The sequence below is a fragment of the Lacerta agilis genome, chromosome 7, assembly GCF_009819535.1.
Source record: "Lacerta agilis isolate rLacAgi1 chromosome 7, rLacAgi1.pri, whole genome shotgun sequence".
NCBI lineage: Eukaryota > Metazoa > Chordata > Lepidosauria > Squamata > Lacertidae > Lacerta > Lacerta agilis.
The window spans coordinates 57,217,084-57,235,134 of NC_046318.1; the positions used below are offsets into that span (position 1 = coordinate 57,217,084).

The 18,051-nt window shown below is 40.8% G+C and overlaps 1 long non-coding RNA gene across 2 annotated transcripts in view; it reads left to right on the forward strand.

Annotated features, from left to right (window-relative positions):
• LOC117050093 overlaps positions 1–10,287 on the forward strand; it is a 16,018-nt gene extending 5,731 nt beyond the window's left edge. For both annotated transcript variants that reach the window (XR_004427060.1, XR_004427061.1), the window contains exons 3-4: positions 322–504; positions 10,229–10,287. This is a non-coding gene — a long non-coding RNA (uncharacterized LOC117050093). The remainder of the gene's footprint in view (positions 1–321; positions 505–10,228) is intronic.
• Positions 10,288–18,051: the final 7,764 nt, after the last annotated feature.

Here is an 18,051-nt window from a genome sequence, read left to right on the forward strand (position 1 = left end):
GCTTTTGAGAAATTTTGCTACACAACAATGGATGTTAGCCCAGCTATAGAATATAAGAGCATTTAGCCACTGATGAAAGTATTACACATATTTAATATTTATCTTAAGATATATACAGGTTTTTAGAAACACCTCTCACTCCCTGTCTGTGTTTGTGTTTAATACTTGCAAGCAGAAATTGATTGTTTTCCCCCAGAAAAAACCCCCCTCACATTCTCCAAGTTCATTTACAACAGGTTTAGTATTGCGTTAAGTGTAAAACAACAACAAAAGTATGTCTCTGGCTTCTTTTGAAACTGTGGTGCTTTTATTATCTTCCAGCCCAAGAATTTGCCAGCCAGGATGAAAAACTTCTAATGGAATCCAGCTTGAAAGCAAGTCAAGAGCAGCTAAGTGAGGAAAGAGCAGAACCAAGTTCGCCCCGACCAGTAGAAAATCACAGACAGAACTGAAGCCACTGAGCGAACGCATTATAGATTCTCATGAAGAAATTAGTGATTACAAGTGAGTTACTGTTTGTTTTGATGTTTCAGTAAGGGTTGAAGGCGAGCCAGAAGTCAGCAATAATTCTTTCAGCTCTCTGCTGTAGGGATTGTTTTGCTCTGGTGGTGTGTTTTGTAAATGTCTTTGACTGATGTATTGATTGAATCAAGTATTAAGTAATTGATAAACTCCGTTTAAAACTAGCCTTTCAGTTTTTCATCCAAAATGTGTTAACCAGAAGTCTTTTTAATGCTCCCCTTCCCCCCCTCTGAAAACGTGAAAATCTGCTGTTGAGGGGGGGAAATAGTTTTCTTTATTGTCTATCTGCCAGTGGCATTCTCATCTTCCTCTCTTTTTGGGGGTCTGAAGGTTACATATGGCTCTTATTGTCTGTCTTTTTTGGTTCAAGAAGCTGCCTCAAAGCAAGACGCTCCCAAATTAAAGCAAACTTAAGAGTTTGAGCTTCTAGTCTGAGTAACGAGTAACATATGAAGTTGCTAAAATGAACTCAAATCCTAATCCTAATAGGTCTCTCTCTCTCTCTCTCTCTCTCTCTCTCTCTCTCTCTCTCTCTCTCTCTCTCTCTCCCTCCCCCCCCCTTTAAGGGAAATGCTAAAACTTTCAAAGAGTTTTTTCATGTTTATGAATCATAAATTGATTCATTGTTCAGTTTTCAAGCGAATGTTATGAAAGGTATTCATCTCAGCTAAATGCCTTTGTCTCTTTCACTATATGTAAATACTCTGAATAATGCATTCTTCTTGCTGAATTTGTTACATTGTGCATTCAATTTAGGTAGCTTTCTCAGGCTGGGTCTCCCCCCCCCTCGATATCACAAATTAAATGTGAACTTCAGAAGTTCTAAGATACGTTTCCTGAAGTGATGGCTTAATCACAAAGAGGTTTTTATTAATACGAAAGTTGCAGCGAGGTTTGGAGCTTTCTCCCGAGATATCTACATCTCTTATTCCACTGCAATGTCAAATGATGAAACTTTGTCACACAGCTATTATGTAGTGCTATGCCTAGCAAGGTTATGATTGTTTGTTTGGAACTTACCTGTAGATAAGACTGGCAGGGGCCCTTAGAATCCCAAACAAATGCTTTGCCACACATTCTTCTATGTGCGTAAGAAAAAGGAACATTTTTGTCATTTAATATAACAATGTTATGAGGAGATCCGGGAATCCTAAAGGGACCATGTCAGCCACATCTAAAGGTAAATTTCCAAGCAGTAGAAGTATGTTTGGCAGGTATAACTTTGCAATAGTTGTGATGGCATTATTGTGGATTATTGGGGGCCCATAGTTGCACAATGCAAGACCACTTACATTGCCTGTTTCTTTTGCTTCTTATGTAAGGTGACTTTGTATCCTTGCATCCTGTGTGAGAGAAGCTCAAAATATCCACACAATCCACTTGTACTTTTCTAATTCTATGTTATGAGTGGAAAACAAAGATACCCCTGAACTTGACGAAACAGGTAAATCTATCCACCATGTTAACTCAAAGCTTCCATATCTGGGGAGAATGTTACTGGAAAGGTATAAGTTGTCCATTTACTGGCGTTGTATGTGAACAATTACTACCAAACCAGGCAGTGCATCCCACTTTTCTGCATGAACCTTCAGCTTAGTTATGAGTTGTGGCATTGTTCCCTTTATGTCACATTGCTCTTTTCAGTTTCCCTTTAAGAAGACCAGTCTTCATTTGTGAAACTGAAGTTCCGAGTAGAACAAAACTTTATGTGACATTTCATATTAGAAGCACCCAGTTTAATCTAAAATAAACTAAGCAATTAAACTGATTCATACCCATTTAAGAACTAAAGATATCTATTTAGTCATAATTCGAAAGTTGCAAATATGGAATTGAAATCGAACCTTATTGGTCAGTCCTTCTCTTTGCCAAATTAAGAGGTTGTGTAGAGAGCTTGTTCAACTTTTGCTGAATATCATTTGCATGTGTGTTTAGCAACACCTTGTTCCAGGCTTAAGCACTGGTGCAAAAACCCGGACTTTAGAAGCACTAGCACATGGCTGCCTTATGCAGGCAGCAGTAATGCAGCTGGTGGGCTGTGGTCACACACAGTTCCCTTTGCCATGGCAAGTGGATATAGACAAACATTGACCAAGTGGGAAATTGCCATGGTGTTCAGGTAAACAGCTGGTAAGCTGGCCACATGGACTGCCCTGTTAATGGCTTCAGAGAATTCACCACTCCTGCATTTTCACAGAAAAAAAATTATCTTCTGATTGGGCAGCATGTTGCAGACGAATGACTTTCCACGTGTTTGTATGTACATCTTATTAAGTAAATGCTTGCTTATATTCACTCAGTGAGTAGTCATTTCAAAAACCATGGAGGCACTAATTTGGTTTCAGGTCACATCCTGTGGTGGGCATAGGAAGCTGCCTTTTACTAAGCCAGATCACTGGTCCATCTAGCTTACTATTGTCTGCACGCACCAGCATTGGCTCTTCAGGGTTTCAGGCAGGGGACATTCCCAGCCAGAGGATATTCCTGGACATGCCAGGAAATGAACCTGAGACCTTCCACATGAAAAGCAGATACTGTACCACTTTGCTGTGGTCTTTTCACTGTTTAATGAGGCTGATTCAAAGCATTATAACCATCATGAAGACATTGCCTGAAACACTGGTTCATGATAGTATTTGAAAGCTATTCATGAGAGTATTTGAAAGCTATTCACCAGATTCATCTCTCTAGTCATTTTGGAAGTTTCTACATCAGGACCTATGCAGCCTGAAATGCATGCTGTTGGCATGTAGACTCTCCATATGGCTAGCACAAGCCATATGATGAATGGATTTCAAGTGTTACTACCTACCACACGAAAGCCAGGGGAATTTCTTGCATTACTATCAGCCTACTTCAGGCTGTTAAGGCTGTTAAGGCTATAATATTTGAATTAAGGCTGAGAGCCAAAAATAATTCTCACAGAATTCTCTGAGAAATTTTTCATTTATGAGCTCTTTCTGAACTGATGGTGAAATTTGTGCTTCTGCTAGAGAATAGCCAGGGACATGACCTCCCCAGTTTTGCCATCCATGTAGATACAGGTTTTATATTTATTGATATTTTGTTCCAGCAAGCAACTCCCTCTAGTCCTTTTAGCCCATTCCTTCCTTCCTTCATCCACCAATATGAGTTGAAGACTAATATTACCGTAAGTGAGCTTTTTCTCAGAAGAGAATTTTCTAAGAACTCTTGGAGATTTCACTTACACACACACACACACACACACACACACACACACACAGTATGTGGCAAAATGACCTCCCAAATTGGAAGACACTTTTGTATTCACCCCTGATTTAAATTGACCCATAATCTCACTACATTGTAGCTGCAACCACAAAGAGAAGCCTTTTCCCTGTAGCAGCTAGTCATGAGGCAAAGCTCATGCTCCCACATTTCTCTCATCCCAAAGCTCTATGCAGTTGCAATGTCTATGGGAGCATCAGGTTCACAGCCTGAGCAACTGCTAGAGAGGAGCTATTCCCCATATCCATGCAGTGAGATTATAAAGGGCCATTTCTACAGTAGAAGAGGTGGTCACACCCTAGCTGGAAGAAAACTCTGGTGATCTTCCTCTCCAACCTGCCTCATTGCTAAGAAGGTGTACAGAAGCCAAGGACATGCTATGAGCATGGGGGATCCTTGCAAGCCAGTGTGGTGTAGTGGTTAAGAGTGGTAGACTCGTAATCTGGGGAACCGGGTTCGTGTCTCCACTCCTCCACATGCAGCTGCTGGGTGACCTTGGGCCAGTCACACTTCTTTGAAGTCTCTCAGCCCCACTCACCTCACAGAGTGTTTGTTGTGGGGGAGGAAGGGAAAGGAGAATGTTTGCCGCTTTGAGACTCCTTCAGGTAGTGAAAAGCGGGATATCAAATCCAAACTCTTCTTCTTAATGTCTTGGAAGAATGGTAACACTGGCTTTTTCAGCCCTAACTGCAGCAACTTAAATGAGCTTTGTGCCAACACTGAAACTCACCAAGAACTTTGTTTTCAGTATGGCGAACGGACAAGTGCAGGGAGGGTGGGGTCTGCAGGAAAAAAAAAAAGGAGATTGCAGAGGACAGGTAGGTGAGAAGTTATTCCATTTTGTTTTCCGTTCAGCAATCTATTTCAAATTGTGTGGCATGTTTGTACATGTGTAAAACCAACATGTGCAAAGTTATCTCCTCTATTGTTACCACAATGCGAGTTCCTAACATGAGTACAAAGTAATGCTTTACCTTATTTGATGTAGCATAAAATGAAGAAAACACCCAACAAGGCATGGGTAGGCCAGAAAGAAAATATTTAACAGCTGTAGAAAATTCACAGGCTTTAAGATTTTTATTACCACTTATTCTGGACGAGCTACATGTAAAGTTTGAAGAGGGGGGGAGCTCAGCTACAAGAACCCCACTATGTAAGCCTGTTACACTTGAAAGATTTGTTCAGAATGTCCAGTGGGAACCTGGAAATCGTAATAATTTGTAGTATCGATTGTGTGAAGCTATGCAGCTGGGGCCCCTAGTGAATAGACAGGAATAGACATTTTATTGATTAACTTTTACAGTCATATTTTCAAGACTCTGCTGCAACATAATTTTCACTTCCCAGCTTTGTGCTGCTGCATCATGAAACTTGGATTCTTCTCTCTTAACATTTACCCACTTGAGGAATACAGTATGGACTTTTCTCTTTCAGGGCTGGGGATGTAGTGATACATACACTTTATGCAGAGCGTCCTGATACTCCCCCCCTCCAATTTTCTACATCTAAAGGGAAATATCAGATAAGGAACATATGATTTTTAGACACAACAATTTCCTCAACTAACCAGTTTATTGTAGCTCCTATCTTGATCTACGTATGGCTGCTTTTGGCTTCAATCAATAACTGCAAGCAAAAAAGTTTTGCATAGAAAGTGAATTGCCCCACTAGAGTTTGGCTTTGTTCTTCATCACCTTTTATTATTATTATTATTTTCATTTTTTAAAGGAGCTAGACATTGAAAAATGTAAAATGTGGCCTCTGGGGAAAGCTGTTTTCGATCTTTAGCAGCTATTTTTAACAGGTCTTTTATATGCCAAATTCTTTAATCCCCCATAACACTGGTTGTTCAGCTTTCAAGGAACTGAGTTTTGAAAAAAGAAAAGAAAAAAATCTTTATTATTTTGTGTACTGTGTGCTAGCTTTTGAAAATGTTCCTTATGTGCTGCACATAAAATCCCATTCCTTTTTTGCTGGTATTGCCTTAGTTAGTATATAATGAATTGTTATCGTTTTATGATGGAGGGGGAAACCAAATTGTCTTTCCTTTGCCATATTTAGGAATTAGCAGCAGCAAAATGTTAGAGAGTAAAGTAGAGCAGCTGCTGAAATTTCACAGAAGCAGCATTTGAGTTTCACACTGGAACTATGAGGACAAGACAGGATCTTTCTCCAGTAGCCATAATGAAATCCATCATACTTTTATCAAATCAGCATGCAGCATTTTTAAAAATTGTTTTCATGGTTACAATGTCATTATACATTCTCCCAATATTTTTCATCCTTACGTCAATGAACATTATATATGCTCATGAAATCTGATTCTCTTGATATGGTCACCCTTTTGTCCCAAACTATCACCTGTAATCTTCTCCAGTATCACTCTGAACACCAACAGTCTAAAAAGCTTGAATTTATGCTCAGACCACATGCAATTGAAGGATTATAATCTCATGAGGCAAATTGATATTTTGTGCAACAAATACATATATGAAGGAATGAATCTGCAGGAACTCACAGCAGATCCAAAAATACAAAGACAATTCAATCTGTGGTTTGTGTTCAACACGTTTGAGGCAGAACCCATCTTAAATTAATTTCAGACAGCTTTTTTGTCATTTGGGTTACATAATGATATGGAGACCCCATCATTAAACAATATGAATCCCTTTAAACAGAGCTGTCTTAACTGATGCAATCATGGAATCAGATCCATGATTATAAATTATATACATATTAATTTGCATGCCTATATTTCCATCAGCAAAACTTTACTTTAGCATCTGTTCCCATTATATTTTGCTTAGAACGAGGAACAAGCTATAAGAATTACATCATGTGGTTACATCAATTAAATTACATCATGCACAATATACTTGGCTGACTTTGCCTTTTGACTAACCTAATGTGGAATAAATGCTTTCCCTTTAAATTGCGGGTAAAACTGGGCAGTTTAAATATTAGCACTAGCACCAATAGAACAACAGCAAAAACTGCAAGGATCAGAATAAGGTAAACCTGGCAAGATGTATTTGGAAGCTTGGACGTGAGAGCTGGACCATAAAGAAGGCTGATCGCCGAAGAATTGATGCTTTTGAATTATGGTGCTGGAGGAGACTCTTGAGAGTCCCATGGACTGCAAGAAGATCAAACCTATCCATTCTCAAAGAAATCAGCCCCAAGTGCTCACTGGAAGGACAGATCCCGAAGCTGAGGCTCCAATACTTCGGCAACCTCATGAAAAGAGAAGACTCATTGGGAAAGACCCTGATGTTGGGAAAGATTGAGGGCACAAGGAGAAGGGGACGACAGAGGATGAGATGGTTGGACAGTGTTCTCGAAGCTACCAACATGAGTTTGACCAAACTTCGGGAGGCAGTAGAAGACAGGAGTGCCTGGTGTGCTCTGGTCCATGGGGTCACGAACAGTCGGACATGACTAACCAACAACAATTTGGAAGCTTGGAGGGAAGCGTGATAAAGATGGCCAACTCCAGTTTATCCCCAGCACCTGGATAAGGAAAAGAATATCAGCTCTGAATGTGAAAGTTTCATTTAACTATCATGGCACAGTTCACTTAAAATAAAAATGCAATTTTTGTGAGCATGATAGTGATGGCTGTGAAAAAAAATCACCTACATAATCAAGATGCAGTCAATTAAAGCAAAGGATGTTGGATTCCCCTATGGTGCCAAAGTTTTTTGAATTTTGGGCAGTATAGCAGTATACCCCCCCCCTTCCTGGCACTTCCCCCTATGCTACATGGGCTACCTACTTCTGCCTAAAAAACAGGGCAGGAGTCATAAGATGTACCATGAGAGGTAGAACTGTCCATAGATCTGATTCCCTGCCTTATTTCCAGGAAGTGAGCAAGGAATTTCTCTTATGCACACTGCTATGAAAATTCAATCTCATTCTTTTTTAAATAGCAGGGATTGGTTCTAGAAGTAGTGCACAGTTTCCTGGAACGGGAAGATACTCTTCCACGCACACCTTTCAAAATATAGTCCTGAGGGCAACATAAAGGTGTTGTTCCTTTCTCCCATCCTTAAAGAAAGAAGAAGAGCCTATCTAACAATTTCTTAGGCGTGGCTATTTATTTGCAGCACTGGTTCTGTGACAGTTCCACTCATTCATAGATTTCATTTTGTTTCTCTCTGCATACTATATTTGCACTAGATTGTCATCACACAAACCCCAGTGGAGGATTGGTATCACCACATCACCATCGTGGATTCGTACTAAGTCAGAGTGCAGCCCCCTGTTGGATGATTTGTACTGCCACATCAGAATTCTGGATTTGTATGAAGTCAGGGTAGGGTAGGATAGCAAAAGAGCAAGTCATACAGTGTCTTGTGGCATAGGAGCAAGAAGGGAGAGACACTGAAAGGAAAATGATGGTGGCTTAAAGCAATGGGAGAGGTCTGAGTAGATTGGGAAAGGAAGAACACTGAGGGGTTTGAAAATAAAAGAGCTCTGAATATTAGTACAGTATGCAATCACATATTTGTGGAAAGTTACCAATCACATTTTGAATGCAATCTTTTCATTTTGCATATATCACCGTGGACCAAAATAGACATGCAATTATTCATTGTCATTAATTGCATTATTTTTCCTAGAATAAATAGCAGCTGTGTGGGGGGTGGTGTCTGAATTGGGATCACGGCATGGGTGGGGGCTACATCCCCTTGGACCCCCCCTCCCCCCCTCTGCTATTTGCATTTGCAGGAAAGGTCCCATTGCAAATAGAAGCTGGGCGGTCTAAGTTGGAACCACACCGGGACAAAGGGTTAAAATCCCACTTCCTACACACCACGGTCTCGATCCCCATGGCTGCTGTTTTCTTAACAGCATCACATCTGCGTTTGTTTGGGAAAGATGCCAAAGTACAGAGCTTTAATTGTAAATGATTGTACAACTACCATTTACAGTGATAAAACTCAGTAAAATCTTTACTATTTCTAAATGCTAGATTTCTGTTTAAACCCCCCCCACACACACACTGTCCTGCAAAATACTTCCAGATGCAACAAAATGATAAAGTTGAAAGGAATCTTTGGAGTCTTTTAGTCCAGCTTGCAGTGGCAGCAGGAATCCCTTGACTTAGGCCATACCAACCAGATGCTCATCTTGTCTTATCTTAAAATCCTGTACAGGAAATGATTCCACAACTTTCCTGAAAGGCTTCTTCCATTGATACACTTACTACAAATCATAGTTCCTGGATTCCGTTGAGACCCAGAAATGTCTATTTGCAAAGACAGGTCCAAATTACTTAAGAAAGAGAGAAAGAAAAAGAAAATATAAAATTAACCTAGACAGATGGACTCGTAAGAGTGAAATACAAATAGCCCAAAACGGGATTGATTTCTGCATAATGTGGTGGAGGAATCCCTCATTATTGATCAACTTTTAAAGCTCATGCACAGCGCTTAAAAAGATAAAGTAAGCAAGGTCAGATAATCAAAGCATTTAAATAGTAAAAACAGCAACTGCCACTGTAGACTGCTAAAGTAAATCCATAATACAAATTGCTTTAGCAAAAAGTGGATGAGCAGCTGATCTTCCTATTGAACTTTTATACTGTTCAGTGACCACACAGGGAAAAGGATTGGGAGACATGGCTTAAAGATCGATATTGAGTGAGATGTAGTAGGGATTCATTCAGAACATGAAAGAATTACAAGTATTAGAGAGTTGAGGTATCTTTTGAGATGTCATCAAGAAAAGATTGTTTAGCTCAGTTTAGAACATCATATGTGTCATATGTACAGTAGGCATTAGTCAAATTTCTCTTTTGTTTTCATTGATCCAGTACGCTTCAGTAGGGTAGCCCAATCTGTCTCAAGGAAACTTTGAGAATGTGATGCTGCTCTATAGCAAAACAACAACTTTCATAAACGACAGGGAAACTGTTTATTATAATGAAATCAATATTATCTTTTTTTTAAAAAAAAAAATCTTTTTTGAATGTCTAATTCAGTGCGAGCCTTTTGTGCAGAATGATGTATGTTCTCTCCAGTTTACCAGACAGCTTTTGTGTGCTAAACTCTTAGGTGTGTATTATTAGGCTTGTATTTATTTCTTTAGCCTTTCTCTTGTTTTGTTGCTATGGTACATTTACAAGTTTGTACTGTGCCACATAGTTTGTACCATTTTGGGGGGGGGGACCTATGTATTATATCGCAGAAAGCTTCTCCTTGGTGGATGAAGCAATACCTGCTTGATTCAATCAAAGCTCTGTTGCATTATTCCAGACTGCTCCCAGGCTAACTGTATGCAGAAAATTGCCTGTTAAATAGAAAGGACCATTTTAAATAACATGCTGGTTACTTAATATTGCTGATTAAAATGTACGACAATTATAGCACAATCCACTTCTATGCAAATCAGTCACAAAACTCTCGTCATTTTTTTTTAAATCAATCACATTTGCATCCCTCTCTTTTATTAGGGAGCTTGGAGCACCATACTTGGGCCTCGTTGCAATCTCACAACAATCCTGTGAGGTAGGTTAGGCTAAGGAATGACTTGTCCAATGCTATCAAGCAGGGATTTGAACTTGGGTTTGCCACTCAAACAAGTACGGCAACCTGACTCTAAATGGAGGTGTAGAGCACTTTTGGACTAGGATTTATGCGACTTTCTGCACTTACCATTTATAGTGGTATCATTGCTGTTTGATTCAACCTTTTAAAGAGTTCATTTGTAGCTGATTGTCCATACCTTTGGTCACAAGCAGCTATCCACACTAACGGCAGGTTGCACCTAAACTGTGAAATGCTCCATAGCTATAGTCATACCCTTTAAGTACCCTCATGTTCCTCCAGTTCATAAATGTCAGAGTTATGAGCATTTGTGTCTTTTTTGTGTTCCATGCCTAGTGTTCCGGAATTCAAATCTTCCAGAAGTATGGAAGGTTAGATGGGGAACTAGGTATCAGACACAGCTATGAAGAACCTGGCTATTGTGATGAAGTTTTGTCCCCAGCTAATGCTTGCTGCCATGCGGAGGAGTCTGAATCAGGACCATCATATCTGCCTGCCACATCTCTCCACTGAACTGAGCTTGCAAACGGACAGAGGGAAGTTGTTCGAAACAGATGTCTCCCAAGCCACAGTTGCCCATCTCTTCCCCTCTACACAGAAACTAGGATGGTGCCTGTACACATGCCACCAAAATGAAAATATTGCGATTCCTTCTGGATATTTCACAAAAGTCAGGGTTGTGGTTGGTTGTTTTTTTTTGTTTTTTTTTTGCTGCAGAACACAAAGTACATTATTCCAGAACACTAACTGAATAATGACGTTTGGTATGTGGCAGCATGCCAAAAACTGGGGGTGGGGGGTGGGCGAGCAACAACTATATGACTATATATGGAAAGTGTGGAAAGCCATAATAATAATAATAATAATAATAATAACAATAATAATAATAATAATAATAATAATAATAATAATAATTTATACCCCATCCATCTGGCTGGGCTTCCCCAGCCACTCTGGGCAGCTTCCAACAAAATACAATAGTCCTTCAGATATTAAAAGCTGCCTTAAACAGGGCTGCCTTCAGATAACTCCTAAAAGTCTGGTAGTTGTTTTTTTCTTTGATATCTGGTGGGAGGGTGTTCCACAAGGCGGGCGCCACTACCGAGAAGGCCCTATCAGAAGTGGCTGCAGCTGGTGAACTAGCTGAAACTGCAAAAGGGACTCTGCACCAATGAAGCCACTTGGGCCCCCAGTCAGTGACAAGGCTGAATCCAGTAATAGCGGGAGTAAGACACAGACCTGCTCCATCAAGCGGAGTACAACCATATCTAAAACAGATTGGGCCCCTAAGTCCTGGATATGCACAAATATCTGTGTCTTTGTTGGGTTTCAGCTTCAGTTTATCAAACTTTTCCAAGCCCATTACCAAATCCAGACACCAGTCTTTCACCTAGAAAGCCTCACCTGATTCAGGTCACAAAGACAAAAAAAGTTGAGTGTCATCAGCATATTGATGACATCTATATGCCGCTCCTCAGCAGCTTCAGGTAGATGTTAAAGAGCATAATGGACAATATGGATTGGCAGATCTTCATACTACAGATGCCATGGAGCAAGCAGAAGTCCCCCAGTGAAGTAGGCATGAGTGGAGCCAGCATATCTCCATGCCACCAGCTCCTACACCACAGAGCCAATCCTACAGGATACTATGGTTGATAGCACCAAAAGGTCCTCAGAAAAACCAAAACAAAACAGATGTAAAGGTAGAAGACGGAAATTATAGGGATGACTATGCACAGCCCATTCCATTCTGTATCGTTCCGTGGTTCATTCTGTCCCACATCCCAGTTCTTTTGAATCCTGGTTTAACTAGACCCCCTTTGTGGATTAATCCCATGAAGGGGCTCCACATGATTAAGGGGGAAGCAGGGGTACCACCCTGTTGTTATGCCCATCTTCCTGGTCTCACCCCTGCACGCATTGAGTGAAGGTCTGAAGGAAGAGCCAGTTGTAGAAACAGGAACATAGGAAGCTGCCTTCTGTCAAATCAGGTCATTGGTTCACCTAGCTCAGCATTGACAAGATTAGCCAGCCGCAGATTCTAGGGTTTAAGACATGAGTCTTTCCCCAGCCCTACCTGGAGAAGTTACGGATTGAACCTGGGACCTTTTACATAGAAAGCAGATGGGCTGCCACTGAGATACAGCTTCTCTCTCTGCTGTGCAAAGGCTCCTCCATGTGGCTGGTTTAAATGGTAACAAAATGCTTTCCCTCTCTTGAGTTAATAGACACATGAAAGTGGCTCTCAGAGTTATTTCTGTTGTGCACCCCTACTCCATGAAGTTTAGAACAGTTGAGGGGCAATTCACATCCTGCTTTGCTGTAATGAATAGTTATTTAGAACTATTATTGGCTCCAGATTTGCAGCATGAATTGCTGATTACAGCAATTTTAGTGGTAAAATTGTGAAACAATATTCATAGTTGTCAGAAAAAGGTCAGCTTATTTGCATTCATTAGGAACCTGGAGGACCATGTAGCGTGCTTTTTCCTTTGGGATGCTTACAATTATTGATTTGTATACAGCCGTAGGAAAAATTAATTAGAATTATATTTCACTTACTACCAGGGGCTGTATAATATAAAAGCCGTACATTTTTTTAAAAAAGCCAGAACCAGAAAATGGAAATACTATTGTTGTTTTTCTCAGAGTGTAACTTTTCTAGTACAGATCTTATTTACAACAGTCTACACTTGTGTGTGTTGAAACAAAACACATTAATTCCAGTGCTGTTAGAAATTTGGTTCCCTTTTTGGTTTATATTCAAATCCACAAAACCCACTACAACCTAATGTAACATAGACAGTGTGTGTCCATCCACCATCCACCAAGGAGTCATTTCCTTTTCACCATACCATGCTTGGCTATTAGAAGGGTTGATAGGTCAATGCATAACTACTGGTTTGGTCACTTTGGTCTGTAAAACTTGCACTTCTGCAAATCGGGTTCTACCTTGAGTAAGAGCACGTGTTGCAGTCGGGGCCTAGCAAGACGCTCAATTATCCTCTAGGGAGTGGCTGGACGCTGGCCTTAGCTGCGATAGGTTCAGGAGGGGTTACTGGGCAAAGTTACATGTAACAATTTGTGATGGACAGGCCAGCGTCCTTTATAAACCTCTGCACGCAGTGTGATCCCTCTCTTGGCTTCGAGCTTCGGATCACCCACCCGGCCCCCCCTGTTTTCATAGGCCTCTGCTTTGACCTTGCAACTGCCTGTCATGGGGTTGTCTGCTTTGGGGGCAGGGGCCCAGTAGGAATTTTTCCATCTGGCTGATTGGCTGTTGCCATTTGGTTTTCGCCTACTGCAGTAGCAACTTGTCACAACTTGTAAGGTTGGCGGTTAGGCATTGGTTATGTTTTGGATTGCTGGAAGGGTGATGCCCCACCTCCGCAGTCATGGTGATGATGGTACAGGGAATTCTGTTAAAGGAATCCGGAGGCTCTTATGCTTTGTCCGAACCCCCGGTCGGGGATAGGGCCGTAGCCAGAGCCCCCGGGACCGCTGGGGAGGGGGAGGTTCTGTCCCCAGCCTCCTTAACTCTCCCCAGCTGGCATTCTCCCGACGCTGACTGGAGGTCAGCAGCTGTCCCGGTTGGACAGATAGTCTGAACCAATGCCTACGCAACCACTCACCAAATTTGTATTTCAATAAAGTTGTGGCCTAAATTATTGCCAAAAACCCAAACAAAAATTATTGTCTCTGTATCTAATTCTTGGGAGGTGGCTTGAGGACCTCGACACGCAAGTGCCACAAAATGTCTGTTCCACATTTGTTAGGAACCATTCCCTTAGTGTTCCTTTGGAACTCCCTGCCTATTGACATTAGGCACGTGCCATGCTTTACATTACTGTACTCCTTTAGATGCCTGCCAAGCGTTTTCCCATTTCAGCAGGCCTGTACAGAAACATTGGCTCAGGTTCAACTAATGTGGCATGCTAGTGGAACCCAGTGCTAGGCATTCCTTTAGCACAACAGGGCTTCTTCAGCCTGACACCTCACCCAAATCCAGGGTCAGGAGAAGGCCTAGAAAAGTGAATGTGGGTGAGGAGAAGGGGAATCATTTTGTCTAGCGGGCAGAAATGCTTACACTAATGGAACAATCAAAAGAGCACAATGTTGAATCCCTCCCCCCCCCCACTGCTTAGTCACATCATTTATTTGTTTTTATTAAATTTATATTTCACCCTACACCCGCAGATATCAAGGCGGTTCACAACATAAAATTACAATATATATATAAAAATACATGATACAAAGAAGAACAAAGACAGCCCAATAACCCCCCATTCCATAACACATTTAAAAGGGCATTGGATGTCAATCACCCAAAGGTCTGGTTGAAGAGGAACTGGTTTTAATAGTATTTTTTAAAATTAAACAAATTGTTGCTGCCCTGGGCTCTTTTGGGAGGAAGATTGGATATAAATTTAACAGGTAAAAAAGAGAAAAAATATCCCATGCTTAGTTGTCCCTCACATTAGCCCAGGTCTTTGCAGCAGCAGTGACAGTAAATTGGTTTGTGTAGAGCAAAGGTGCAGATGAGACAGGGCATTACAAGTAAAACCAAGAAACCATAGCTTTGTGAGTATAAAGAATGACAACTATATAGACCACAGTGCAGAGTGAATAGCCACTGTATGTGTTCTTATAGGTATTCACTGTAAGCTTCATGAAGGTTCGCCAAGAGCTGTTGCACATGGAATCGAAACTACCGTGGAGCACGGAGAAGCAAGTCATGAGGCTGCAAAAAGCAAAGTGCAAACCTGGAAGCAAATGCACAGAGTCTTAAACAGAGGAAGAAGGACACTCAGATGGCCTCTATTGCTACCCTTGTGATCCAGCTTGCAATTGTGAAATGTGGGCCATGGTTATTGCATACTTCTGTGAACTTTTAACACTTTGAATGGATTAGACTGTCTTATTTTGATTACATCCACATTGTTCACTGTGATAAGACTAGGTTCTTTAGTCATTAAAAAGAAATGTTTGGCTTAAATCCACTGAATTCAGGCAGGCATGCAGTGAGTGGAAAAATTTAGACTGCAGCGCTTCATATTGTGCATATGTGACACATGTTAGCAATTAATCAAACTATAGTCACCTCTAATTAACAGCAATACTAAAGCCAAAATGTGGCAGAAACAGATGACAAAAGAATTGAGAGGATAGAATACCGAGAGAGGAAAATATATTCCAGGAACACTGAAAGATTTTTAGCTGCGCTGTGGCTCTCTTAATGGCTGTCAATATTTAAGCAGTTATTAGAGAGCTTTTCCTACATTGGTGCAACTTCTGAAAGATTTATTGGTTGCATAGATTTACAGTGATGGTATATATGCAATAATGCAATGACAGAATGGAGTAAACACACACATACCTGTTTTGAGGCTTCAGAACATGGCATACTGAGGGAAAGGCTTGAAAGTAGGGTTGGTGATTCTCTTCACAGCAGCAACAGACTGTGCAAAAAGTATAGTAATTTAATTCACTGGAATTATAAATGCTTTCGTACATTACTATGTGTTTGAATTTGATTGGTTGGTAACCGAATTCTAGAGAGTTCTATAGCAGTTCTCATAAGATTGGCTAATGTTGGTCACATAAGATATTTAGTGAAAGAGAGACTCCATTTATGTCAAAGTCTGGACATTTAATTGCCAAAGAAGGGTGGCAGTCATATACATTATTTGAGGTTCTCAGCTGCAATTTTGCTACCCTTACTTCAACACTGTTATAGTTGTATAGGACTACTACATACCACACATAGTTGAACAATGAAATTCTCCCCAACAAGAGGTAGTAATGGCCACCAACTTGGATGGCTAGCAACTGTTGATGGCTTTATCCTCCATGAACTTGTCATAATTCTGTCTTAAAGTCATTCAAGTTGGATGTCAGCTGTGTCCCATTGCTGACAGAGGGGGAGAGCGTGGAGAGACAGGAGGAGGTAATTAGCCAGGAATGCAGAACGAGGGAAGAGCAGTCTAGTTGCAGTAGAAGCCTGAGCTCTGAGAACAAGGAGAAGGAACGGGGGAGTTCAAGGGAGAAGACACAGACTGACAGTTTAAGCTCGGACTCAGAGGGAGGGCCACCGGAAATAGCCCATCCCATGACGCGTAGGCGCACAAGAATTAATGAGAGGCATGAACAGGAAAGGAAGCGAAAGTGGGGCTTTAAATGTGGGAAGAGGAAGGGGCGGAACTCGGACTCGGCAAAAGCTAATTTGGAAGCAGACGCTGAGTGACTGAGCTCCAGAGTGATTTGTGTGTTTGGAACAATAAACCTGAGTTAATTACTGTCAGAGTTGTCTTGCTTCTGTGGGAGACCCAACCATTACATTGGTGACCATCACTATTTCTCAGGGAAGTGTTGGCTTAGAAGACTGCTGCTCAGGTGTTATCTGTGATGGGCAACTTCAAGGCACTCTCCACTCTCCCTTCTTTATCGTTCAACTGGACTTGGACCAACACCCGCTCAAACAGAAGACTATCCTCTGTAAAATAGGACACATGACCATGGTTCTATGGCTCTAAGTCCAGTCAAATAAACCAAAAGAGACTCCTTTCTTGCCATTTCCTTATTTTGTCTGTGTTCCTTTCTGTTTGGTTCCGTTCCCAAGAAAACACCTCAAAACATTTTTTTGAGGTTCAAAGTTCCACAAGTTTCCAGTGTCAGTTTTATGAATAGAATTTGTACATTTGTATTGCAAATGTCCATAGCCATCTGATTAATCTTCTGACTGCAAGAAATTCATATTTAACAGTCTAATGTTTTATGTATTTATTGCAGCAATGTCGCCTTGTTCCATTCCATGTGAGGCCTGATACATGGGAAGATTCTGGTTCACTGCACATTTTGTAGTTAACTGTCCCATTTTGTCTGCTTGGAACCATGCACAGATAGCAACACTGAGTTGTGTATTAAGCCATGTAATTAATTGACTGAACCACACATGGGTCTGAATTGTACTTTTGAGGTGGTCTGAGGGTTTAAAAGGAAGGAGCTAGTTCTAGGAAGCCATTCCAATAATATCTCATTAAACCACGAGGAGTTTCCTCATTTGGGACATCTGTAATGTCACAACCCAATATACGGTATATTAACAAACTATTGTTAATTTGCGCCATAATAAAAACTTTATGATCTGGAAGAAAAAATAGAGAAATTCCTTATGCTTTCCTTACTCATGCAACCTGAAGTAAATAATCATACTAATGTAGGAATGTTGTTGAGACTGGGCATGATCATACAGTGGTACCTCAGGTTAAGAACTTAATTTGTTCTGGAGGTCCGTTCTTAACCTGAAACTGTTCTTAACCTGAGACACCACTTTGGCTAATGGGGCCTCCTGCTGCTACCGAGCGATTTATGTTCTCATTCCTGAAGCAAAGTTCTTAACCGAAGGTACTATTTCTGGGTCTTTAACCTGAAGCATCTGTAACCTGAGGTGCCACTGAATTTGTATCTTTGACATGTGATCAAACGTTTTCCAAAAGGCACATTTTTTTTTTCACCTTAAGCCCTCTTGATACTTTAATGTCTTCATGAGAGTTTGTCAACCATATTACAAAGACCAGCAAAATGGTCATCATAATGATAAGAAGATATAGGTAGTGTCTATATATTGCAAGGAAAATGTTCTCAAAATGGGTGGAATCTAACAGAAGAACTTTTGATCTAGCTGCAGAATCTGCTAACAGAAGAGGAGGGTGGACTAAATCCCCCTCCA